This window comes from Vitis vinifera, chromosome 19 (genome assembly GCF_030704535.1).
Source record: "Vitis vinifera cultivar Pinot Noir 40024 chromosome 19, ASM3070453v1".
Classification (NCBI taxonomy): Eukaryota; Viridiplantae; Streptophyta; class Magnoliopsida; order Vitales; family Vitaceae; genus Vitis; species Vitis vinifera.
The window spans coordinates 24487600-24515152 of NC_081823.1; the positions used below are offsets into that span (position 1 = coordinate 24487600).

A 27553-nucleotide genomic window follows, 5' to 3' on the forward strand; every position below is an offset into this window, starting at 1 on the left:
ACCTCTTGTTGTATGATTTTGGTTTCTTCCTGTCACTCATCGAGTTTGCCACACTTTCTTCTTAGGGGTTTTAGATAGATTTCCTTTCTTGAGTTAGCATTATTTCCATTTGTTGTCACTTTCTACTTGACGTTTTGGGATATGCTCATTGATTATGCTCACTTTTTCACATTCTCCACATGTCATGCGCTCAATACTTCATTCTTTGGTTGATTTGCCTATTTCAATTTTCAACCCAATATTTTCATTACAGAGAGGTGAAAGGCATGTTTTCACATTCACACCAGTTTTGAGAGGTTCGCCTTTGTCACCTTATCATTTTTCTTTATGGAGCTCGGGTTGAAAGTGAATCAAGGATATTTTGTTATAGATGGAATATCGATCTAATGACAGTGTTGTTTTTTCACGCCTCATTCATTTTCTGGATTACTGATAAAGATTATTTACTCACATTTGTAGCCATCTCACAATGGACACCTCTATGACTTTAGAGTTTTTGTCATTTATCCAGTTTTAGATTGCTACCACAGGACCATATATCATATGATGTGTTGTACTTTTGATTTGAGACATCTCTTCACTTGCACCTTGAGGTCTTAAGGTTTGACCTATCATGGAGGACATTGAGCCTATTAACCTAGGATCGGAGATTTGACTTAGGAAGTTTCAGACTATGACCCATCTTCTTATGATCAGAGCAGTGTCTTACCCACTCTCACACCTTGACTTTGTTTTGACCTACATCCATCCATTGTGAGCGTTACACAGCGTCACCCTTGAGACCATTACATGACCTTTCCATCCCTAATTGTTCTAGCTTTGTATATTATTTCTTTGATCCAACCAGGTAGAGTGTGAGGAGTTTGAGCCTAGGGTTGATCTCGCGTGGCGAGGGATGGCTTACGATTTTTGGGTGGCTTACGACATGAGGATTGGTCGATTACTTGATGGACTGTCACTTATTCTGCCATGAGTATAGAGATTGATATTGTATGATGAGAGTTAGCTTGTGATGAGCAGTTGTGCTTGATGAGATCGTCATTTACTTTGCTTTGAGAGGATTACCTTTGAGATTATTATGGAGCATTTGCAGTATGGTTTGGCACATGATTCTAGAGGGTTGATGTGGTTATGTCAGATGGATATTGATCTTTAGTATAGATCATTTAAGGGTTTGAGAGCACAATGTTTGAGACTATGGTTGCAAGATGTGTGGCCTGTATTTCGGTTAGCCATGTACCCTTTCACCCTTTTGATATATATAGTCTGTTGCTAGCCCATTGAGCCTCGCACGTGCATTATAACCTTTCTTTCTTATCGCCTTGCTCACATTTTTCACACCGGGATAGGGGCCTTTTAGTATATGCATTCATTGTTTGGGAGTTCCATGAGCCTTAGACCTAAGGGTGCATTCTTCTCATTATCTCTTCTCATCATTGCATCACTGCATTCCATTGTATCTCATTGTTTGTGTTCTTCGTCTCTTCTTCTTTATTTTATCTACTACTTGTTTTGCTTCATATTCTTTTCACCCTGAGATGGTGTCTATCCATTATCGACATCATCCTTGGGGTTCATTTGTTCATGTTCAGGGTATGTACATCTGTATGTTAAAAAAATGAAGTGAAAAAAAAAATGAAATGAAAAAAAAAACGCATGTGTGTATTATTTTTTATCATTGAGTGTGTATATCAATATTCTAGGGTCACTTGATTGAGTATGTTTGTTGATGGGAGTTCGTATGTAAGCTTTCCGAGACCCTTCATGCTTTGTATTCATCTTATTGTATATTTTGAGAGCGAGATGAGTGACCTTCTCTTAAGAGTTCTAGGTCATTGTCCCTTCCATCATTACGTTCATTGTTGATGTGACTTCACTCCATGTCTGATTTGAGTTGATCACTACTCCTCTTTATGTTATTTGTTTCATCATTATCCTCGTTTTCGCTTCTGATTCATCATTTTCACTTCACGTCTTATTCTTTTCTTACAGCAACCCATCTAGGGTTTGATACTCTCTTCGCGTCATCATTACACATATCACTATCAATTCATTTTGCTTCATTGGTCTCCTCATCGACATCTTATTCACGTTAGGCATCCTCATGTCCATGGCTCACGGGATTTACTATACATGGTGCATTTCATATATGAGGGCATGGGTTTCTGATCATTGGGTATTTGAGCCCTGTTTCCTTTCATTTCTTTCACCTTATTACCTTAGCCTACATTACGTCCTAGGTCTTAAGAGCACCCTGAGGCCATGATATCATGCATCGTGTTTTGATAGCTCTCATGTGGGCGATACTTGGAATTGGTTGGAGAGCATTTTGATTATGATAGGCCATGAGTTGTGGTATGACCCTATACTGGGGCATAGCCACCTCAGAGAGTTTTTTTTTTATCGGGTATGCAACCATTCTGTTTGATACATCGCATTGGGGCACACCTTTCTTGGTTGAGGTTTGATTTTTTAGATGGCCATTATGCCAGGGCATACTTCTCTCAGTCGATGATGGATTTTTGAGTCATGGCCACCCTTCAGAGGAGATCAAACATCATTTTTCACATTGGAGCATGAGGCATGATTGGTATATTTCATCTGGTGTACTTTGCATAGGGGCATATTTCTTAGTCGATGATGGTTTTTGAGGCATAGCTGTTCCTTGGGGGTGATTAGATTCCTTTCACATTGGGGTATGAGATATGATTGGGTGCTTTGAATAGATGTGTTTATAGGAGCGTAACCTTCTCATCGTTGTTGACAAATGTTTGAGATGATTGGATCAAGATACTGACACTTATGAGAGCATGCAGCGGAGTTTAGTCATTTTAGAGATTGCATTATACTGGGGCATAATCCTTTCATTGGTGATTGATCTTAGAGATATCAACTTACATTTGGGCATGATCATGTCAGAGCGCATTTTGTTGAGGCATGTCACTTTGATTGATCTTTTTCATATTGGGACATGCTCTTTCTTTAGATGAGGTCGGATACTCTCTTTATACCACCACGATGACTTTGAGGAGTGGAGATTCATTTTGATTAGATGATGTATGATTGGTTGTACTCCTCTCATCGATGTTTTATTACATTGGGGCATTGCCCACCCATCGACGATGGATTTTGTGAGATGACGGTTTATGCCAAACACATGTTATTCGGATATTATCTTGCATTGAGGGCTTACCCATTTTGAGAGAATGCATTCATACTGGGGCATAGCCACCTTGCTGATTTTGACATTGAGACTCCACCTCCTATTTATGATAGCTAGTTTTGATGGATCGTAGAGTTGTTGACACTTTGGGTTCAGACTTCTTAACATACTTGGTTCGACTTGGATACCCACTTTCCTTTGTTACACACTCATACATCTTACATCCAGCACCATTATACCTGCATCCATCTTGTCAGAGTCTCACATCTTTTGAGTTTCATCTAGGGCATACCCCATTTCCAGAGATAGTTGTGTCCTCATTTTTTAGTGAGTTGATCATCCTGATTTTAGTCACCCTTCAGTGGTTTGACTTAGAGTCATAGACTACAATCTCCCATTTTGGGCGTACAATGCCCCTCTTCATGGAGTCACATGACTCTCATCACTCACGAGATCATGTCGAGTTGATAGCCAATTGTTATCTTATCATGATCCCCTAGTGGAGTCTTTCTTAGGCCATTTAGTCAGACTCACACTTTTTAGCATTTAGATATCATCATGCTTTTTCTTCTGGGAGACGTTTATTTGATCTACAAATTCGATTAAGTTGTGGACGTGGGTGGTTAGGATTACACACTTGGTGATGGATGATTTGATGACATCTAGTTTTCTGATCTACCATGCATTTGATGCCATACTGGGGCACATTCTGTTTCGGATGAGATTTATGGATTTTCATGGAAGTTGCATGCTTATCTCCACTTTTGAGTTATGGACGTGGATGACCGGGATTGCATAGTTGATGATTTGGTGTCACCTGACTTTTGGATCTACCACACATTTGATGCCATACTGGGGCATATTCCATTACAGTTGAGATTCGTAGATTTTCATGGAGTTGCGCGATCATCATCACTTACTGGTCGCACACTGAGATGCTGACATGTTCGTTACCTTATCATGATACCTCGGTGGACCCTCTTTGGATCCATTTAGTCGGACCCTCATTTTTTGACATTTGGTTTCCGGCATGATACTTATTCCGAGAGACATTCCCTAGATATATGGATTTGATTTATATCACAGAGATCACATGTTCGATGATAGATAGTCTCATGTCATCTGATTTCCGATTCGTCATACATCTGATGCCATACTAGGGCATATTTCCATTTTGGGTGAGGTTTACAGATCTTCATGGGGTTGTATGATCACCCCCACTTACGGGATGCGCACCGAGGCGATGACGTGCTCATTATTTTTACGAGGATTTCTCGGTGGAGCCTCTCGGGAGTCATCCAGTTAAGCCCGCACTTCTTGGCACTTAGATTTCATCATGCTTCTCCATCCGAGAAATACCTCTTGGATTTGTGGGTTTGATTCTGTTATGGACATGGATGACTAGGACCGTGCATTTGATGACAGATGATTTGATGTCATCTGATTTTTCGACCCGTCACACATTTGATGCCATACTGGGGCATATTTCCCTTTCGATTGAGATTTGTACATCCCCACCGATTCGCATGATCATCCCTAGTTATGAGATACGCGCTAGGTTGATGATTCGATTTCATTTTGTCATGACACTCTGGGGAGCCTTTCTTGAGTCATTCAGTCAGGCTCATACTTTTTGATATTGTTGTGATTCTTAGACAGAGTTATCTCAGACGCATGGATTCCCACATCACCATTTCAGTGGAGTACATGTTAGATCTCTTGCGCATCCCCATTGAGTTATTTGCGAGTCATCAGGGCAGACCTGGTACATCTGATGCCATACTAGGGCATATTTCCCTCATTCAGCTGTAGAGATGATGGTTTTCTCATAGATCTGATGCAGCCGCCTTCATCGCTCCACCGAGAAATATTTTATTTGCTTTATTGGCCACTATTCCCGTGATTTTCGTCGAGATAAGCCTTCAGTAGAGCACAACATTCAGGTTTTGACTGTCTCGCTATCCATGATTCTTTAGTAGATTGTTGTGATGAGATCATGGTGGTTACCCCAACAAACTATTCTCTTGAGACTCCCTAGTGGATCATTCGTTTCAGATGACGATGGACTCCTACAGTAGAGTATTTCGAGTTAGAGTCATCTAACTCGTCAAGCATCGCGGTCCAATCAGATGGGTTGTGAGACTATGTTCACAGTCGATTTAATCATTCTAACTCGCTAGTAGAGCATATTTCGAGACTCATGGAGTCTTTTTCAGACCTTTCTAGTGGATTGAGAGTTATGACGACATGCTACACTGGGGCATATTCCCCCTTCATCATTTCCTTGCAATTCTGGCGTTCAGAGCCACCATACATGCTCGGTTACGACATTCAGAGTCGCCCTTTTTTAGCTTGGCATTCAAAGCCACCATGTCTTCTCGTTTATGACCTTCAGAGTCGTATCTCTCGGCTTGACTTTCATAGCTACTGTTTCAGTTTGGTGCTTAGAGCCACCATGTCCTCTCAACCATGACGTTCAGAGCCTTTCTCAGATTGGCATTCCTAGTTATCAGTTTAGTTTGGTGTTCAGAGCCGTTGTTTCTGCTTGGGATTCATAACTATTATCTTCGGTTTGGTGTTCAGAGCCACTTTCACATTTCGACGTTCATAGCTGTTGTTTTAGTTTGGCATTCAGAGCCATGGTTTAGGTTGACATTTAGAGTTGTCATCGTCTTTCCATTCGGTGTTCTGAGCCACATTTTTTGTTTCGGCGTTCAGAGTCATTCTTCATTTTCATTTTGGCGTTCAGAGCCATTGTTCATTTTTCTTTTGCCATTCAAAGCCACATTTTCGTTTCGGTGTTCAGAGCGATCGTTCATCTTCCGTTTGGCATTCAGAGTCATTGTTCGTTTTCCGTTTGGCGTTCAAAGCCGTAGTTCATCCTCAGTTTGGTGTTTAGAGTCGTTGATCATTTTTGTTAGGCGTTCAGATTCATGTCGTCATCTTGGTGTTCAGAGCCGCATTGTCATCTTGGCATTTAGAGTCGTATCTTCAGTTTGGCATTTAGAGTCGTATCTTCAGTTTGGCATTCAGAGTTGTTGTTTATCTTTAGTTCGATATCTAGAGCCATTTTCAGATTGGTGTTCAGAGTCGTTATTCCCTTTAGTTCGATATTCAGAGCTACACCTTCAATTCAATGTCTAGAGTCACATTTTTTTCGTTTGGTGTTAAGAGTTGTTGTTCACTTCATTTTGGCATTCAGAGCCACATCTTCATTTTGGTGTTCAGAGTCGCATTTTTAGTTTGGTGTTCAGAGTCGTTGTTCATCTTCATTTTGGCGTTTAGAGCCGCATTCTCATCTTGGGATTCAGACCCACATCTTCTTTCGGTTTGGCGTTCAGAGCCGCATTTCCATTTCGATGTTTAGAGCTACCATCATTCTCAGTTTCGGCATTCAGAGCCACTGTCTCTTCTCAATTCGCCGTTCAGAGCCAGATCTCCAGTTTCAGCGTTTAGAGCCACTATCCCTTCTTATTTTGGCATTCAGAGCCACCATTTCTGCCCAATTTCAGCGTTTAGAGCCACCATCCCTTCTTATTTTGGCGTTCAAAGCCACCATTTCTACCCAGTTTGGCGTTCAGAGTCACCATCCCTTCTCAGTTTGGCTTTCAGAGCCACCGTCTCTTTTCAATTTGGCGTTCAGAGTCACATCTTCATTTGGCACTCAGAGCCATTACTTGTCTTCTAGTTTGGTGCTCAGAGCCACATCATTCATTTCAGCATTCAGAGTCACATCTTTAGTTTGATGTACAAAGTCGATGTCTTCTAGTTTGGCGTTCGGAGCCACATTCTCAGTTTGACACTCTAAGTCCTCATGTCTATCTTTCATTCAATCCATCACCACTTCCCTCTATTCTGGCATTCAAAGCCATTAGGCACACTCTTTCGGGCCTTTTTGAGTCATTTCTTTTTTTTAATTTTGGTGTGCAGAGCCGTTTTTTATACCCATTCATGCATCTTGAGTAATTTCTTTTCTTAGTTTTGGCATTTAGAGCCATTGTTTTGTTTAGCATTCGACGCCACCATCTTTCTTCAGTTTGGTGTTCAGAGCCATTGTACATATCCGTTCAGGCACCTTGAGTCACCATCTTTCTGTGTTTTTGATGTTTAGATTTCCCCTCAACTGTCCATGGCATTCATATTCACTGGCATTACACATCTTGCCTTCATAGGTTTGCATTTATCCTTATTTTTCTCACCTTGTTACCCTGTGCTTATCGTTCATTCGTCATTGCTTTTCTAGATTTCCCTTTTCACTGCCCATGACAAAGTCCTTTGAGTTCACGACACATACTTCAGTCATGTTGTTGGGCACCCTGCACTTAGCATTCTCATGTGGTTCACATATGATAGTCTCATTTAGGCACATTCGTTCTTACACTCCAAAGTGGTTCGACCATTACTCATCTGTGATATGGTTTTCCAAGTCACTTTTGGAGACGTCTTAGAGGGAGTCTAGATCCTTAGTGTGGCTTCAGAGGCACTTTGAGATATCATTTTCTTTTAGGATTAGAGCATTTGTGTTCATTCCTTGGTTTGGGCGAGTTCGTGTTCTACTTGTGCACCTTTAGGGGTCTTTCTTTTTCTTTGGTAGAGTTTACTCCATTCCACTCACTATTCACACTTTCTTTTCACTCTAGTGTTCATATTTCTTACGCTCGTGAACTCTACCGAAGAGGGGCATATTTGTAGAACCCTTTTGCGGACGACCCGGGAATTGAAATATTTTCATTTTTGGAAGTGAGGGGACCTCTTTCTAGAGGGGGCGAGCCACATGGGACATGTGGCAAAGACGACATGGTGGTAGCAGGGAGCAGGTGAAGACTTGTGGGAAAAGAAAAACAGAGGGAAGTGTCTTCATGTTTTTAGGGGGGTGAGCTAGCGGTTGTGGAGGTGGGGGTGTCTGGAAACAGAGAGAAGAAAGAAGAAAGGATATGAGGTTTTTCTGGCATTTAAGAGGATTCCGAAAATTTTTTGGGGCTTGGCTGGAGGAGTAATCTTGCCTGGAGGAAAATTTGAGGAGCTTGAGAAGAAACTAGTGAGGGTGGATAGCTTAGGGATAGAGGATTTCCTGGATGGAACATAAAATAAAGCTCAGAGTCAGGCGAGCTTTCCTTTGAAAAGTGGCCCTTGAGGTGAGATCAGTTTTTACTGAATTTGACGACTTTTACAGTGTAATTCATCCCGATATTTTATTTCGATTCTCTGCATCGATTGCCTTGCCGTGGAATTTTACATTCGTAGCCCCTTTTGTGCACTCAATTTCCTATATTTTATTCCCTCTGATGCTTTCTTTATATGTTTCTTCAACTGTATGCGTTTTTGCCTGAAGATTTGATTGTGCTAGTGAAATTTGTTGCTCATCTGTGTCTCTAAAGTGTTGGGTACCTTAATTGAGGCATTTTTACAGTGAAAACCTCAAAAGGGAGATTTTGGGGAATAAGCGTTTGTGTATTTTTTTTTTTTTTCTTCCTATGGAGAAGAAAGAGTGAAGAATTTGTGAAATGGCAAACCGTTATTGGTCTGTTTCTATTGAGCGGCATTTCGGCTATGTGGTTCTCATCCCATTTATGCAGCATTGAGTTTGAATGCCCAGAAAGATCTCTTTGATCAGTGTGGGGAAAATAGGAAAAGGGTTAGATGGCCCTTAATTGGTCATTACTCCTCTTTCTACTCTCTCAAACTGGGCAAATGAAATAGCAAGGTTTGTGCCCTCAATAATTGCAATCATCTAAGATGGCAATAGGAAAGAAAGAGATCAAATACGAATGACGTATATGCCAGGAAAAATCAGCCCCAAATTTCCTATAATTCTGACTTCTTATGAGGTTGCATTAAATGATGCTAGAAAGTATCTAAGGAAATATCTTGTAGTTGATGGTGGGGCCACAGATGTAAATTCATGATGTGCACCTTGCAACACTTTGTTTTATTTTTCTTTGGGCTACCAGGATGTTCAAACATCATTTGAAAACCTTAAGTGTGGTCACTTTGGCACATGGCCCCGGTAAGTTTTTGACTTTTTATTTATTTTCTTATGATTTTAACAGTTTTCCTTACTCCAATTTTCCAAAATTCCTTTCATGATTCCACTTCTCAAATAATTTTTAAAGCTTTCATTTTAGAATAGTCTTCTAGAATTCCCATTTTCATATTTATTTATTTAATCATTATTCTTTTTTTATTATTATTATTTTATTTATTCACTTTTAAAATTCTATCTTTAAGTAATTCTTAAAATTCTGATTTCCGAATTTAATTTCCAATCATTAAAGTTCAATTCTTCAAAAGTCTAACTTCCAAATTTAATTTTCAATCTCAAAAATTCCACTATTCATGTTCATTCGTTTAAATATTATTTTCGTTATTATTATTATTATTATTCCATATTTATTTATTTAGTTATTTAAAAAAAATTCAATCATTAAAATTCAATTCTTCAAAAATCTGATTTCCAAATTTAACTTTCAATCTCAAAAATTCCACTATTCACGTTTATTTGTTTAAATATTATTTTTGTTATTATTATTATTATTATTCCATATTTATTTTAAAAATTCCAACCATTAAAGTTCAATTCTTTAAAAATCTAACTTCCAAATTTAATTTTTAATCTAAAAAATTCCACTATTCACGTTCATTCGTTTAAATATTATTTTTGTTATTATTATCATTATTTCATTTATTTATTTGTTTATTTCCTTTAAAAATTCTAATCATTAAAGTTCAATTTTTCAAAATTCCGTTTTCCAAATTTCATTTTCAATCTTAAAAATTTTACTATTCATGTTCATTCGTTTAAGTATTATTTTCGATATTATTATTATTATTCTATTAATTTACTTATTTATTTCTTTTTTAAAAAAAATATCCGTCTTTAAACAATTCTTCAAAAATCTTACTTACAAATCTAATTTCCAATCTCAAAAATTCCACTATTCACATTCATTTGTTTAATGATTATTTTCGTTATTATTATTATTCCATTCATTTACTTATTCACTTATTCATATATTTAAAATCTCATCTCTAAATAATCATTCGAATTTCCAATCTCTAAATTCAATTTTCAGTTTCTAAAATTCTAACTTTCGCAATTATTTATCCAATCGTTATTATTTTCGTTATTCTATTCATTTATTTATTCATTTGTTCGTTTATTTAAAATTTCATCTCTAAATAATTCTTTAAATTTCCAATCCCTAAGTTCAATTTCCAAATTTCAAAATTCTAACTTTCACAATTATTTATCCAATCATTATTATTTCGTCATTATTATTATTCCATTCATTGATTTATTCACTTATTCATCTATTTAAAATTTCGTCTTTAAATAAGTTTTCAAAATTCTGATTTCCAAATTTAGTACTCTAAAATTCCAATGTTCCCATCACTGAACTTAATTTTCAATTTCCAATATTTCAATTCTTGCATTTATTCAGCTACTCATTTATTATTATCATTATCATTTTATTCATTCATTTCTAAAAATTCCGCCTTCGAATGATTTCCAAGATTTCCAATTTTTATAATTCAATTTTTGTAGTTTCTACTTCTCAAATAATTTTCAATTCTGATTTCTTTTAAAATTTAATTTTTTTAAAATCCCAAACTCTCAAATAATTTTCAAAATTCCAATTTCTTTCAAATTTAATTTCTAAAATTCTCATTCTTACATTTAATTTCTAAAAATCCAATTTTCAAATAATCTCTAAAACTTCAATTTTCAAATAATCTCTAAGACTCCAATTTTCAAATAAATTTCAAAAATCCAATTTTCCCTCGAACAGTTTTAATTTCTGTTTAGTGATGCATCTGATATGTTTTGTGCTCTTTATCGTACACTGACCCCATTTTTATGATAGTGCATTGCTCGTTCGTAGCCCAGGTACGCATCCATTCCCATTCTGGTCATTCTCTATGCATGTTTTGATTTCCATATGTGCATGATCGATTTGAGTATTCATTGATTTTCCTATTGATTGTCATGTTAGCTTCATTTTAGTAGTAGAGGCCCGACTTTAGGAACTTAAAGGGGTGCTACAGTCTTTACCGTACCTTCTCGATAAGTAACCTGACCCTCGAGTCCAATCCGGTTTTTCACAGATCACCTTTTCCAAAATAAGGAGTCATACTTAGGGTTTTCTTTCTTATTTTGTTTACCCTTTTAAAAATAAAACAAAAATAAGTGGCGACTCCAAGTCATTTTTTTTAATAAATAAAATCATTTTCAAATAAAAATCGAACTCGTCATCAAGTGGAAAACACATTAGCCGAAATGCGAGGTCCATAGTTTCCCATCATGTTTCTATTTTGTTGGAATTTGAATAAGTACATAATAATTTTGTTTTATTTTATGGATGATAACTTCATTTAACATGTTAGTATTCATCATCTTTCATTTTGCCATCCATTTTTAGAGACTTTAAATGCTTTCTTTAGATACCCATTTTTCAATTTCAGTGAATAAATTGGGTATAAGAGATTTGCTAACTTCACTCAACAACTTCTATTTAAGATTTAGAAACTTGTGAACCTCATGTTTTCCCCTTTGAAAACATTGAAATTTTGATATGGAAAGTTAAAATATCACATAAACAATCAATTTTAATTATTTAAATTCACTTCTCAAAATTAAAATTAAAAATCCCTCTTGTATGATCTAAATTATCTTAGATTTCAACTTTTTAATTCACTTAAAGTATTGAATAAGTTAAAAAAAATAAAATATTATTAATTATGATTATATATATATATATATATATATATATATTTGTTTTTGTTTAACTATTAATAATTATAAAAATAGAGAGATAACTAAAATGACATGACATAAGTGATATAAAAATAGATAACAACTACAATGATACAAGTGAGATTAAAATTGGGAATTCACTCAAGTTGGAGAATTATTTATTCTAATAAAAATACTAAGAAAATACGTTAATTATTGTAGCAAATTCTTTTTTTCTTCCACTCTATTTGGGCATCTATTATATTGAAAAAAGAAATAAAAGAAACCTCATACATATTTAAAATAATTTATTTGAGAAGATTCTATCATTAAAAATTCCACAAAAGTTCCAAAAAAAAAAAAAAGATGCCAGAAATAGTATGTATAGAGAAAAGAGTACAAAAGACAAATATATATATATATATATATATATATATATATATATATATTAATTTAAATTTAAAGAGAAAAGGTAAGAGTAATAAGTCAGCATTGAAAAAAAGAAAGTTTACTTTAATAAAATTATAATCTCATAAATTAAAAACTTCAAAAGTATCCAATCAAATCCTTTAAAATTCTTTCCTTCTAAAAATTCCCTCTATTCCAAATCCATTATTTCCTTTTTCATTTAAATCCCTTCATTCCAGAGTGTAAAAAGAAATAATAACAATCTTCCTAATAAGTTATTAATATATAAAATAAAAAATAAAAAATAACACTTTTTTAATAATTTAGGATATATTAATTTTTTTTCTTCAAGAAAGATGTAATTTTTTCTTTTATCTAAATATATTACATTTAGAAATAATTGCTCTTCTAATATCGAAAATTAAGAAATATTAGAAGATCGAGTAATTTTTTAATAAATTATAAAAAGATCCAATAAAAAAAAAAATTATTCCTTTATTCAGGCATATTAAAAAAAGACAATATTCTAAAAATAGGTAATAGAAAAAATATCACAATTAAAAGGTTTATTTCTTTTAGTTATATTAAAAAAAGAAACAAGGTTATTTCAAAGATAGAAAAAAAAAAATACATTAGAAATATTATCAGTTTTTTAGTTTTATTTTCATATTCATCTTGGGGTTTTGTGAATAATTATTAAACTGTTAATTATTTATTTGGTGGTATTATAATCTGAGATGGTGAGATTAGGGGAGTAAAGCACAGGTCACTTCTGATGAAATATATCTTTTCTCTTCCAACTAAGGCCCAAATAAATAATGGGCTTGGGGCAAAGCCCTAATACTCAACTGAATGGACTGGGCTTGGTTATCTAAGAATTTGTTGCTAGTGCCATCATCTTTATTTGTGGGTATCTAAGAATTTCATTTAACCATGAAGATATTTCTTTACAACAAGGGATTGGAAGAGTTTTTTAAAAGCAAGCCTCTGGTAGTTTTTTCTAAAATTATATACCTTCCAACTAGTTTTGTATTGTGCTATTTTTAATTCCACTTTCAATATAATGCTTCTTATCAATTTTTTTTTTCAAAAAAAAAAAAAAAATTATGGTAGGAATCGTTTAACATTGAATACATATTCAACAAAACTTCAATTAGGTGAATATGAAAAATTATAAATTGAATGGGGCCTAGATATTGTCGAACCCTTGTGAAAATACAATAGGAAGGTAATACTATTGTAATCCTCTCCTTTTTTATAGGTCGGATCATACTCATACAAACATAAATTAAAATTTGGATTGGACTTTCCAAAATATAATTTTTCATCATTAATTTGAATCAAGATGCCTAATTGAAAAATTGGAAGTCCTCTAAAGAAGTTACAAATAAAATTATTATAAGTAATCATTAATTAAGTGGAAAGAAATTTTATTTTTTTAAAATATCAAGATGAGAAAGAGAAAATTAAAGTCATGGAATTACTTTTAGAGCTAATCCAATTGATGGAAATTTGAGAAAACCTCCTAACAGGCAAAGTAATCAACCCTAAACATAAAAATAAAGCATTAAGGGCATGAGGACTTAAACTTCACTCAGGCTACTATCTAGATTTTTGTCCCTTGTGATGTGATCACCAAGACAAATTGCTTCCAAGTCTTCTACTCTAAGTCATCCACTGGCCCACATCTTTTATGGATAAGGCTAGACTTTTACACTTACAAGTCATGTGCATACACTTCTATATATATATATATATATATATTTCACTTTTCCTTCAAATAATCTTTAACAAAACTTTTATCATATTTATTTTTTCAAGTATTCTATCATGCCCATTTATAGTATACAGTTGAGACAATGATTGAATCACTATTTTTAATTATTTCCTACGAAATGTTACCTGAAACCCATCTAAAGTATTGAAATTTGTTGGGTGTGGATCAATAGTGGGTTGACATGTGTTTGATTTTTTAAATTTTGTATTTATTTTTACTATCTTTATTGGATTAGATAGCTCTTAAGGATTTTGAAACATAAGATGTTGATTGAATGATAAGAAAGTAATTTTTTTCTTCCACGACTCTGTATCCCATATTTAATAAATATTTGTGTGGTCTAGATCTAACAAAATAATTGAAGTTCCGTGTTATAAAAGGAATAAATAAATAAAAAGACAAGGACTTGTTGATATTCTCGAGGTCTTGATGTTTGATTGATGCAGACTGGAAAGAGAGAAATAGAAGAACCTTCAAGATTGTCGATAAATTAAAGCTCTTGGTGAAAAATATAATTCTTTACTCGTTGCCACCATCAAATATGCTTATGATGTGATTGGTTTTTATTTTGTAAAAAATTACGATACATGGCATTGAATAATACTATGCACAAAATATTTTTCTAGCACAAATACGTATTTTTGTATGCATAAGATACTATTTAAGTATAATATAATTATTATTATTATTTAAATAATTTGCCTAAATATAATATATCATTTGTAGATAAAGAATTGAAATATCAAGAAAAAGTGATCCTAATTTAGGGTTATATAAATTACTCTTTCATTAAATGTCTTGATAAAGATTGAATATTGTTAGGATTAGGACACCCAACAAATATTGGTTCATACAAGCCCCAAATCAATGCCATTAGTTGGCCTTTGAAAGATCCAAACAACACTTATAATTTTTTAATTATATTTTTATTTATCTATAGGTCAAATACTTGCTACACAAGTGATTTCAAATATAATATTAGTATGGAATGGTTTATATTAGAAAGTTTACAATAAATTTATTTAAGAAAATATATCTAAAGAAAAATTATAAATATACATGATAAATGTTAAGATTCCTACATCGATACAAGTACAAAACAAACAATTCAACAACAAAACTTTCTCCCTTTGAAAGTGAAGATTATTTTTACTTGGAAACAACATTTATATACAATGAAGTTTTTCAACCTTAAGTTTTTGTCTCTCAATCTAATCCACTAGACACGTTTGTGCTTTAAAAGTTAGAACTACTTTATAGGGAAGACCAAGACTTCTAGCTATTGATATAGAGTTTTCTTTAAAAGATAATACTAAGACTACATAATTCTTACTTGTAGATTTGTACACAAATCAATCACATGAAAAGGTAGAATCCACATTGTTAACCAAACTTTCATAAACTTTATATGAAAATAATTATTTTGAAAATAATTTTGGATACATAAAACAAAATAATTTATAAGTGCTAAAATAATAATTATATTCTTGCATTAATCCATGAAGTGAGATTGAGTCACCTTGTAAATTGTATTGTAAAGGTCTTCAACTCACTACTGTCATATAGTGGATGGGTCATTTGTGTGGTGTATGTTGTTAAAAATAAACAATAAGAAAAAAAAAGATATAAGAATGAGAGTGTGGCTTGAGACCTCAATTTATAATAAGTTGTACATCTCTTAGTCTTCCCATTAAAGACTATGTGGGAGTTATACTCATTATTTACACTTATTATGTATAAATTAATGGGTAATGGTGGGTTATGAACTTGAATACATCTATATAATTGCATAGGTTATACATTTTCATTTTCCTCCATTACTCATAAACATAATGTACAAATAAATTTCATAATGATGGGGTTACAAAAGTTGTAACACCACATTCATATGAGTTAAATTTTATAACTTTCCATTTGTAATTTGAGTCTTCCATACATAAGACTTTTGGATGCCCAATCAATTGATTCACCTACCTATCAATTGATACCCTTAAATAATATTCATATAAATATAATTATATATGACCACACATTATAGGAAAAAAGCTAACACACACAACTTTGTGGATGGAAATCAAGATTTTCGGCTCCTTTCTTTTTCTTTCTTTTTAGTGTCTAAGGTTTAAGTTTGTGTTTTAGATACATAACTTAAAACACAAAATAAATGACCAACCAAACTATGATTATCTAGATAGTATTTTAAAAAATATATAAATTTATAATTTAATCAATTTGATCTCAATTATGTATAGGCACTTTGAATCACATTCATCTTTGTCATCCAGATAAAAAAAAAAAAAAAATTCAAATCCATAATTATGCATCCTAATCTCTTTTTAAACATGAGGGATTTATAACCCCCACTACTTGATGGACCCTTTCCTAAAGGTGATTCAATGCCACTTTGTTTGATCTTCACAATCTTTATCACATTCTTTGATCTTTTGCATTCTTTGAATAATTCAATATTATTGAGGGGTCATTCTCATTAAATGAGAATATTGAAAAATCTAACCCTTTTGGAAGGGTATGAAGAAGGTTTCATATCAGGGGACCCATGTCTTACTTTTCCACCCAAAGCATCGTAATGCATTCTAACTTTTTTTTGGCAGGAAAAGTATTTGTAATGTCAATCTCTAACCGTGGCCATAAAAGGGTGAGATTTAGAGCCACACAAGTCATATCATATTCTGCAGATTGTAGCCTCACAAGTCAAGTCCACAGGATATATATCATCTATATATTCTGCAGATTCTGTCATATTTTTTTCTTTCGTGGACAGCCCAGTCACCAATGAGTATCACACTTTCATATCATATTTCTTTTTAAGAATCCAAACATTTTAAAACGGGTTATGGGTGATCCAGCAAAAATTTACTATGGTGGCATTTTTTTTTTTTTTTTTTAATTTGAAGTTTGAAATCTAAATAGAAAATGATGGAAAACTGTTATTTAGACTTGAAATTTCATTAAAAAAAATTATTTGAACAAAATATCTAAAAAAAAATTAACTTAAAAAGGAAATGGTTTTGTCATTAACTTTAATAATATTTAATTTTATATAACTAATGGTAATTGGATCATGGATCCCACCAATCAAATAATTTTTTGGATTCATTCATTGTGCTATTTGATTATAAAAATCAAATATTTAATTTTTTTTATATATATACTTTTTATTGTAATTTTGTATTACTTTTACAAGGTTGAGTTTTTTTTTTTAGAAACTTTTCAAAAAATACAAGAGAAAAAAATAAAAAGAAAAATAAAATATAAAAAAAGTATATAAAAGTAAAAAAAAAAAAGATTTAAAACTAATAAATTATTTTTAATTGATTTCTCAAACTCATTTTATGTATTTTCTTTATTTATATAAAATTAAATAATTTAAAAATATACAATTATTTTAATTATTTTGATTTGATTTTTCTATTATAAATCAAATACATAAAATAATTTTTCTTAGTTTCTATATATCTTCCATGTGTTTGTTCTTTTTTAGAAATATCCCATAAAATATGGACCTTTTCTAATCAACCAAACACCCAGGAGGAACAAAAAGGAAAAGAATGAGAGAGAGAGAACTTAGAGAAAAATAAAATGAAAAAACCGCTAAAGATAGTATACATTTTATATAAAGTTGGAATATAAATCAATGGAGCCACACCCCTTCAACAACCCTAATCATGTTGTATCCATAATAATAATTCACATTTTTTTATTTTTTTTTCATATCAGTACACATTTGACCTGATCATGAGCAATAATAAATGTCCACATTTTAATAGATTTGAAATCTTCACCCATTAATTTAAGTTCTTCATCTAATGAATAATAAATGTCCATATTTTTCTACGAGGCCACATAGGACTTTGAATAGTTTAAAGTGAACATGTTACCTCATTAATTTGGAGACTTTACATACTCTATAATACTATAAAATGTTGGATAGATCACTAACCTCATTTAAATAATAAAATCTTCTAATTCTTTTTTTTTTTTTTGTTCTGATTTTTACATGATTGTGCTTTATTTTATAAATTAATTAATAATTATATTTATTTATCTTGGCTTCCCGTACATATTTTACGAAAATATTATCCATGTATGTAATACACAAGATGAATGCACCCTTACAACTAAATTCATCTTTTAAATTTGAAAAAAAAAAAACTAAAAATTAATATTTTTTTAATTAACATTTAAGTAATAAAAATAACATAACCAATTTAATTTTTGGTTTTTCATTTTTAAAATATTACTCTTATATTTCATAACTTTTCATCCTTAATGTGCTACAAATCTTTTTACCACTATAAGGGTTATGACATGAAAATTATGTGTATGGAATAAATAAGAAAAAGAAAATTAAATTGTCTTATTATTTTGCAATGTAGTTTCGATTCCCAAACTTTCCTCAAATCTCTTTGGTTATATTTGATTATTGGAAAATGACAATAAAAAATATAAAAAAAAATATTATTCTCTAATGTTTGGTTTTCATATTGAAGATATCGGATATAATTAAAATTAGTTAAAATTTTTGGTATTTTTAAATTATTTATTTTTTATGTTGAAAAGTTAAAATAAATAAAATGAGTTTAAAGAACCTACAAAATAATTTATTAAATTAAAAACTATCTTTAATTTTTATTCATTTTTTTCTTCACATTTTCTATTAAACTTACGGAGAACCAAACACATCCTTAGTATTTTCCTTCTTTTTTTGTTAATGTTGTTTTCCCTTGTCTTTTTCCATAGTATTTAAAAATAATAAATTTGTTCCCCTTTCTTTTACATGTAAAAATATTTACATAATCACATAGATTAATCATACATGATTAAAGGATACTAACAATAGGAAATCACTATAAAGAACATACCTGTTTGAGCCATGATAAAAAAAACGTGATTGATTGTTGTAACCAAGTCTTCCTCTCTATGATCTTGATAATAGCTATGGTGGCTCTATGGGAAAACAAATAAACCCTTTTTATCTAGATTAGAGAGGGGACTTAGCATAACTCAAATTGGATTCTCATTGGGCCCTCCCATAATGGGCTTCAATGAGACCCATAGCCTACACTTGCCACTCAACTGAGCTTCTACTCAAAAGATGCAAAACCCAATCCAAAATGTGATCACTAGTTAATTGGGCACATTATAGAATATACTATCCATTAACCCGTTTTTGCAAATACAAATTATTCAATTAATGTTAGCCCATATAAAAAATTTCCAACATTCTCCCACTTGGGCTACATTAATTGTTTTTGAGGATTCATTAAATTCATTTTGAAAATAAGACTCTCGGGTTAAGTACAAAAAAGTTTATTTTGTGTGGCCACACCTTTTTTTTTTTTGAAAGAAATGATAGTCTATAAGTAGCATCTTGTTAAACTTTTCTGGTCCAACATAGTCTTAATATTAGACTATAATGGTCTATATGTTAATCTCAACAAACATAATGCCCCTTATAGTCACGAATATTTATAACCATATCGACATGGATCGTAAACTCAGTAGTGTAGTAAGAAATCAATGCCAACATGTGATCATCATCTATATGCATTGTTTCTTATCAGTCCTCATTACAATTTACCAACAAAATGAAATTGTAATTACAATTTCTCAACAAAATGAAATTGTTGCAATTTCTAAACAATATGAAATTGCTTGACTTTAACAAGTCATATGTCACCAACAATGCACCACAAAATCTCAAAATAGTGGTATTTGTGACATCCAATAGTATACAACTGTAATTCTTAAGGTTCAATATCTCAAGATACCATGTTGTACGTAATTCAATTACGACATGCTATAATATAATACTTAATTATGATGATCATAATAAAAAGATTTTAATTTTGCAAGTTGCAGAACAATAATGATCAATGTTTGCATAAAACAATAATTGAAATAAGGGAAATCACAAAAGCTCCCACTAAACCAAAGAATCAAAAGACTTAATGACACCCATATTCACAACATGTTCCTTGAACGTTATGGGCTTTAAACCTTTGATTAGAGGATCAGCTAGCATGGACTCAGTTCTTATGTGCTCAATCACAATATCTCCTTTCTTCACTAAGTCCTTGACTGTAAGGTACTTGATTTCCATATGCTTAGAACCCGTACTAATCTTATTGTTCTTAGAGTAGAACACAACTGCATTATTGTCACAATAAATCACAATATCCATCATTCCTAAAACAAACTCTATGTCTAATCTCCATCTCTTATAGTTCGACCCACTTAGAATTTCAATTGTAGCATTATTGTTGTTCACAGCAAAGGAAACTGATTGACAAAATTTTGCAACTAGATCAATTATGGGCAATAGGTAAAAAAAACTTAAATAATCATAAGCAATACAATACAAGAATCAATTGTACTATCATAAACTCCCCTTTGGGCAGAGTCCACAATAAACAACTATTCTCTAAGCATGAAGATCAACAAATAATTCATTAAAATTTATTTCCTTTGGGCAAATAAATTTATCAAATTATTTATCTCATTAAATATCCTCATGTTGTTAAATTAATTTGCACAATAACCCCCTTTGGGCAGGCGATTGTACAAATTAATCTAAAATTTTCCCCATCAACAAAATAGGAACTCATAAACTTGCAAATTTTGATGGTTAAATCACTTTGGTAAAATAACCTCAACAATTCACAGGCAACGTTCCAAAATTGGGTAAATTAAAAAAAATTGCCCAACAACAATAGTGCATATTTGCGATATATATGCATATGATCAATTATAGTTGCAAGAATTTGAACAACAATTTTTATTTATTTATTACACTTTAAATTAATTATTAACTAGTTTATGTGATTTAGAACAAGTAGGAGAGTATGCATGAAAAAGTTTCAATCTAGAGAGAGTGAGTACTACACTCCTATTCCATATATATTAGCATAATTTCTGGTAAATTCTCAACAGAAAATTATACCAAAAAATAATTTTAAGCTAATTAAATCACATAAATAAGTAATAATTATTTAATAAATATTTTTGACCCCCCAAAAATAAAATAATATATCTAGAAAAATATATTACAAAAAAACGAGCGCACAGGAAAAAACGGAGCTCAAAATGGACACTGGATGAGGTTATACGCACCTCACACACTTGACCTGCGAGTGGGGAACGTGTGGCACATGTGGCATGTGTGGCATGTGCTGGAGGTCATCTTCAACCTCCAGCATTGGGTCCAAAATTCTGCAATACGGGTCAAATGAGCCGGTTGCAACCTGGATTGCAAACAATTGAAAAAAATGTTTCTTTTGATCGGGATCTTGAGGGCTTTTAAACTTTAGGTTGTTTCTAACAATTTTAGGACATTTAATCATAAAAAAAAAACAACTTAAAGATCTCCATAATTGATTAACAAAATTCGGTTTTTCTTACCTCCATAGCTAAGATTCAAAAACTCTATTTTAACACCTATTTCGGTCTCATTTTACATGTATTTTTACATTAACAATATAAGAAGTCTCTTTACAACAATTAATTAAACAAAAAAAAAAAAAATTCTCAATCTTGCTCAATTTTTTTTTTTTTTTTAAAAAAAACGAATTTTCTAGGGTTCATACCCATATTTTCAAATTTTCAATTTTCACCAAATTGAGCCAAAAAACCGAAATTAATGCTACATATCAACTATAATATATGTAAACAACAAAATCTAAGAGTTTAATTTGAGTATAACACAATAATTTGATCAAATAAAATTTTTCTTGAATCTTTAAACAAGAAAATTCCGAAAATTTAAAAATTTAGTTACTCCCAATTTAAACAACGAAATTGCACATATGATATATCAATTTGAAGTTTGTGACAAGAGGAACAAAAACCCTAAAGTTTCACAATCAAAAGAAACTAAAAAAAAAACATGCACATTCATGGATCACATATTTGGCTTCGAAAAGAAAATAAAATAAGAAACTAAAAATTTTATTTTCGATTTCCAAATGTAGATCCTAAATCATGTAAATCAGACTCTGATACCACATGTAAAATATTTACATAATCACATAGATTAATCATACATGATTAAAGGATACTAACAATAGGAAATCACTATAAAGAACATACCTGTTTGAGCAATGATAAAAAAATGTGATTGATTGTTGTAGCCAAGTCTTCCTCTCTATGATCTTGATAACAGCTATGGTGGCTCTATGGAAAAACAGATAAACCCTTTTATCTAGATTAGAGAGGGGACTTAGCATAACTCAAATTGGATTCTCATTGGGTCCTCCCATAATGGGCTTCAATGAGACCCATAGCCTACACTTGCCACTCAACTGAGCTTCTACTCAAAAGATGCAAAACCCAATCCAAAATGTGATCACTAGTTAATTGGGCTCATTATAGAATAGACTATCCATTAACCCGTTTTTGCAAATACAAATTATTCAATTAATGTTAGCCCATATAAAAATTTTCCAACATTACCATGTAAAATATTTACATAATCACATAGATTAATCATACATGATTAAAGGATACTAACAATAGGAAATCACTATAAAGAAAATACCTATTTGAGTCATGATAAAAAAAACGTGATTGATTGTTGTAGCCAAGTCTTCCTCTCTATGATCTTGATAATAGCTATGGTGGCTCAATGGGAAAACAGATAAACCCTTTTTATCTAGATTAGAGAGGGGACTTAGCATAACTCAAATTGGATTCTCATTGGGCCCTCCCATAATGGGCTTCAATGAGACCCATAGCCTACACTTGCCATTCAACTGAGCTTCTACTCAAAAGATGCAAAACCCAATCTAAAATGTGATCACTAATTAATTGGGCTCATTATAGAATAGACTATCCATTAACCCGTTTTTGCAAATACAAATTATTCAATTAATGTTAGCCCATATAAAAATTTTCCAACATTCTCCCACTTGGGCTACATTAATTGTTTTTGAGGATTCATTAAATTCATTTTGAAAATAAGACTCTCGGGTTAAATATAGAAAAGTTTATTTTGTGTGGCCACACCTTTTTGTTTTTTTTGAAAGAAATGATAGTCTATAAATAGCATCTTGTTAAACTTATCCGGTCCAACATGTTCTTAATATTGGACTATAATGGTCTATATGTTAATCTCAACAAACATAATGCCCCTTATAGTCACGAATATTTATAACCATATCGACATGGATCGCAAACCCAGTAGTGTAGTAAGAAATCAATGCCAACATGTGATCATCATCTATATGCATTGTTTCTTATCAGTCCTCATTACAATTTACCAGCAAAATGAAATTGTAATTGCAATTTCTCAACAAAATGAAATTGCTGCAATTTCTAAACAATATGAAATTGCTTGACTTTAACAAGTCATATGTCACCAACAATGCACCACAAAATCTCAAAATAGTGGTATTTGTGACATCCAATAGTATACAACTGTAATTCTTAAGGTTCAATATCTCAAGATACCATATTGTATGTAATTCAATTACGACATACTATAATATAATACATAATTATGATGATCATAATAAAAAGATTTTAATTTTGCAAGTTGCAGAACAATAATGATCAATGTTTGCATAAAACAATAATTGAAATAAGGGAAATCACAAAAGCTCCCACTAAACCAAAGAATCAAAAGACTTAATGACACCCATATTCACAACATGTTCCTTGAACGTTATGGGCTTTAAACCTTTGGTTAGAGGATCAGCTAGCATGGACTCAGTTCTTATGTGCTCAATCACAATATCTCCTTTCTTCACTAAGTCCTTGACTGTAAGGTACTTGATTTCCATATGCTTAGAACCCGTACTAATCTTATTGTTCTTAGAGTAGAACACAACTGCATTATTGTCACAATAAATCACAATATCCATCATTCCTAAAACAAACTCTATGTCTGATCTCCATCTCTTATAGTTCGACCCACTTAGAATTTCAATTGTAGCATTATTGTTCACAACAAAGGAAACTGATTGACAAAATTTTTCAACTAGATCAATTATGGGCAATAGGTAAAAAAAACTTAAATAAGCATAAGCAATACAATACAAGAATCAATTGTACTATCATAAACTCCCCTTTGGGCAAAGTCCACAATAAACAACTATTCTTTAAGCATGAAGATCAACAAATAATTCATTAAAATTTATTTCCTTTGGGCAAATAAATTTATCAAATTATTTATCTCATTCAATATCCTCATGTTGTTAAATTAATTTGCACAATAACCCCCTTTGGGCAGGCGATTGTACAAATTAATCTAAAATTTTCCCCATCAACAAAATAGAAACTCATAAACTTGCAAATTTTGATGGTTAAATCACTTTGGTAAAATAACCTCAACAATTCACATGCAACGTTCCAAAATTGGGTAAATTAAAAAAAAAAATTGCCCAACAACAATAGTGCATATTAGCGATATATATGCATATGATCAATTATAGTTGCAAGAATTTGAACAACAATTATTTATTTATTTATTACACTTTAAATTAATTATTTAACTAGTTTATGTGATTTAGACCAAGTAGGAGAGTATGCATGAAAAAGTTTCAATCTAGAGAGAGTGAGTACTACACTCCTATTCCATATATATTAACATAATTTCTGGTAAATTCTCAATAGAAAATTATACCAAAAAAATAATTTTAAGCTAATCAAATGACATAAATAAGTAATAATTATTTAATAAATATTTTAGACCCCCCAAAAATAAAATAATATATCTAGAAAAATAGATTACAAAAAAACGAGCGCACAAGAAAAAACGGAGCTCAAAACGAACACCAGATGAGGTTATACGCACCTTACACACTTGACTCGCGAGTGGGGAACGTGTGACACATGTGGCACGTGTGGCATGTGTTGGAGGTCATCTTCAACCTCCAGCATTGGGTCCAAAATTCTGAAATACGGGTCAAATGACCCGGTTGCAACTCGGATTACAAACAATTGAAAAAAATGTTTTTTTTTTATCGGGATCTTGAGGGCTTTTAAACTTTAGGTTGTTTCTAACAATTCTAGGACATTTAATCATAAAAAAAAACAACTTAAAGATCTCCATAATTGATTAACAAAATTTGGTTTTTCATATCTCCATAGCCAAGATTGAAAAACTCTATTTTAACACCTATTTCAGCCTCATTTTACATGTATTTTTACATTAACAATATAAGAAGTCTCTTTACAACAATTAATTAAAAAAAAAAAAAATTCTCAATCTTGCTCAATTTTTTTTTTTAAAAAATAAAATAAAATGAATTTTCTAGGGTTCATACCCATATTTTCAAATTTTCAATTTTCACCAAATTGAGTCAAAAAACCGAAATTGATGCTACATATCAACTATAATATATGTAAACAACAAAATCTAAGAGTTTAATTTGAGTAAAACACAATAATTTGATCAAATAAAATTTTTCTTGAATCTTTAAACAAGAAAATTCCGAAAATTTAAAAATTTAATTACTCCCAATTTAAACAACGAAATTGCACATATGATATATCAATCTGAAGCTTGTGACAAGAGGAACAAAAACCCTAAAGTTTCACAATCAAAAGAAACTAAAAAAAATAGGCACATTCATGGATCACAGATTTGGCTTTGAAAAGAAAATAAAACGAGAAACTAAAAATTTTATTTTTGATTTCCAAATGTAGATCCTAAATCATGTAAATCAGACTTTGATACCACATGTAAAAATATTTACATAATCACATAGATTACTCATACATGATTAAAGAATACTAACAATAGGAAATCACTATAAAGAACATACCTGTTTGAGCAATGATAAAAAAACGTGATTGATTGTTGTAGCCAAGTCTTCCTCTCTATGATCTTGATAATAGCTATGGTGGCTCAATGGGAAAACAGATAAACCCTTTTTATCTAGATTAGAGAGGGGACTTAGCATAACTCAAATTGGATTCTCATTGGGCCCTCCCATAATGGGCTTCAATGAGACTCATAGCCTACACTGGCCACTCAACTGAGCTTCTACTCAAAAGATGCAAAACCCAATCTAAAATGTGATCACTAATTAATTGGGCTCATTATAGAATAGACTATCCATTAACCCGTTTTTGCAAATACAAATTATTCAATTAATGTTAGCCCATATAAAAATTTATGTTTGGTTTTTGGAAAATTTGAGGGAAAAAAAATAAAGAGAAAAAATAAAATAAAAGAAAAAATAAATAAAAATAAATAAATTTAAAATTAATAAATTATTTTTATATGTTTCTTCAAATTTATTTCACTTAATTTCTTTCAAAATAATTTTAAAATGCATAAGTTTTTAATTATATATATATATATTTTTTAAATTTATAGTGAAACCAAAGAGAAAACCTTTATTTATTTATTTTCCCTAAGAACCAAACCTAACCTTTGCATTTTTCCAAATTTCGGATCCAAAAGTAACTGAATGTTACGAAAAAAAAAAAGGAGAATTGTGTTTTGGGCCCAGATGGGCCCAAAAATTAATATTTGGTCCATATAACTTCCATAATTGATGGAAATGATATAAAATGTTAAAAGACCAATATATTTTTCAAATTTCTATATATTATCTTTTAAGGATATAAAATAGTGATGGACTAAAATACCCAATGACTTTTCACATAAGCTTTTTTTGTCTTTATTGTGTCACTATTCATGCAACCATAATAATTCTATTTTAACAATTTGGATTTTTCATTGTTTTTAATTTTTTTTATAAATAATTGAAAATCAGCATTATTTTCTATTTTAAATTATAAATAAAGAAAAATTATGTTTAAAAACTATTTTAAAAAATACTTTCTAAAAAAATGGTAATACGATTTATATTTTTTATATTTTCTTTTTGAAAAAACATTTAATTAAAAAATGAAAACTATTTTTAAAAATAAAAATTGAAAACCTTGTTTAACACTATTTTTTATATGAAAATAATAAAAAGAATTAAATTTCATTAATTGATTATCCAATTTTTTTTCCATTAGTTATTTTAATAATAATAAAAAATATAGTATGTTTACAATTAAACAAAGAAATTGATCAATTATGGGTTTTTTGTGGAACTATCTTTTACATGAAAAATAATTAAATAATTAAATTATATATATTTATTACTCTTTTTAACTTTATTTTCTTTATTTATTTTTTGTCTAATAGAAAATTTTAATATATCCATAATTAACAAAGTAATAAATCAATTTTGCACATTTTAATCTATTAAAATAAATTACTTTCTAATTTAAATAAATAAAATGAAATAAGTAAATAAATTTGAGGTTATTTCTATTTTTTAACATATCTTATATCAATATTTTTTATGGTTAAATAAATTTTTTATTTTTTATTTCTTTAATTCCAAAAATAAAATGAAATAAATAAATAAATTTGGTATTTTCCAACTGATCTTATATTCATATTTCTTATGGTTAAATAAAATTTTTTATTCTTTTTTCTTTATTT

At 31.1% G+C, this 27553-nt stretch overlaps 1 long non-coding RNA gene across 1 annotated transcript; it reads right to left on the reverse strand.

Annotated features, from left to right (window-relative positions):
* Positions 1-19922: 19922 nt before the first annotated feature.
* LOC132253481 (uncharacterized) lies at positions 19923-26046 on the reverse strand. The gene is made up of 3 exons (XR_009465333.1): positions 25869-26046; positions 22192-24994; positions 19923-20253 (listed from the first exon to the last, which is right to left on the reverse strand). It is a non-coding gene; the product is annotated as an uncharacterized LOC132253481 (long non-coding RNA).
* Positions 26047-27553: the final 1507 nt, after the last annotated feature.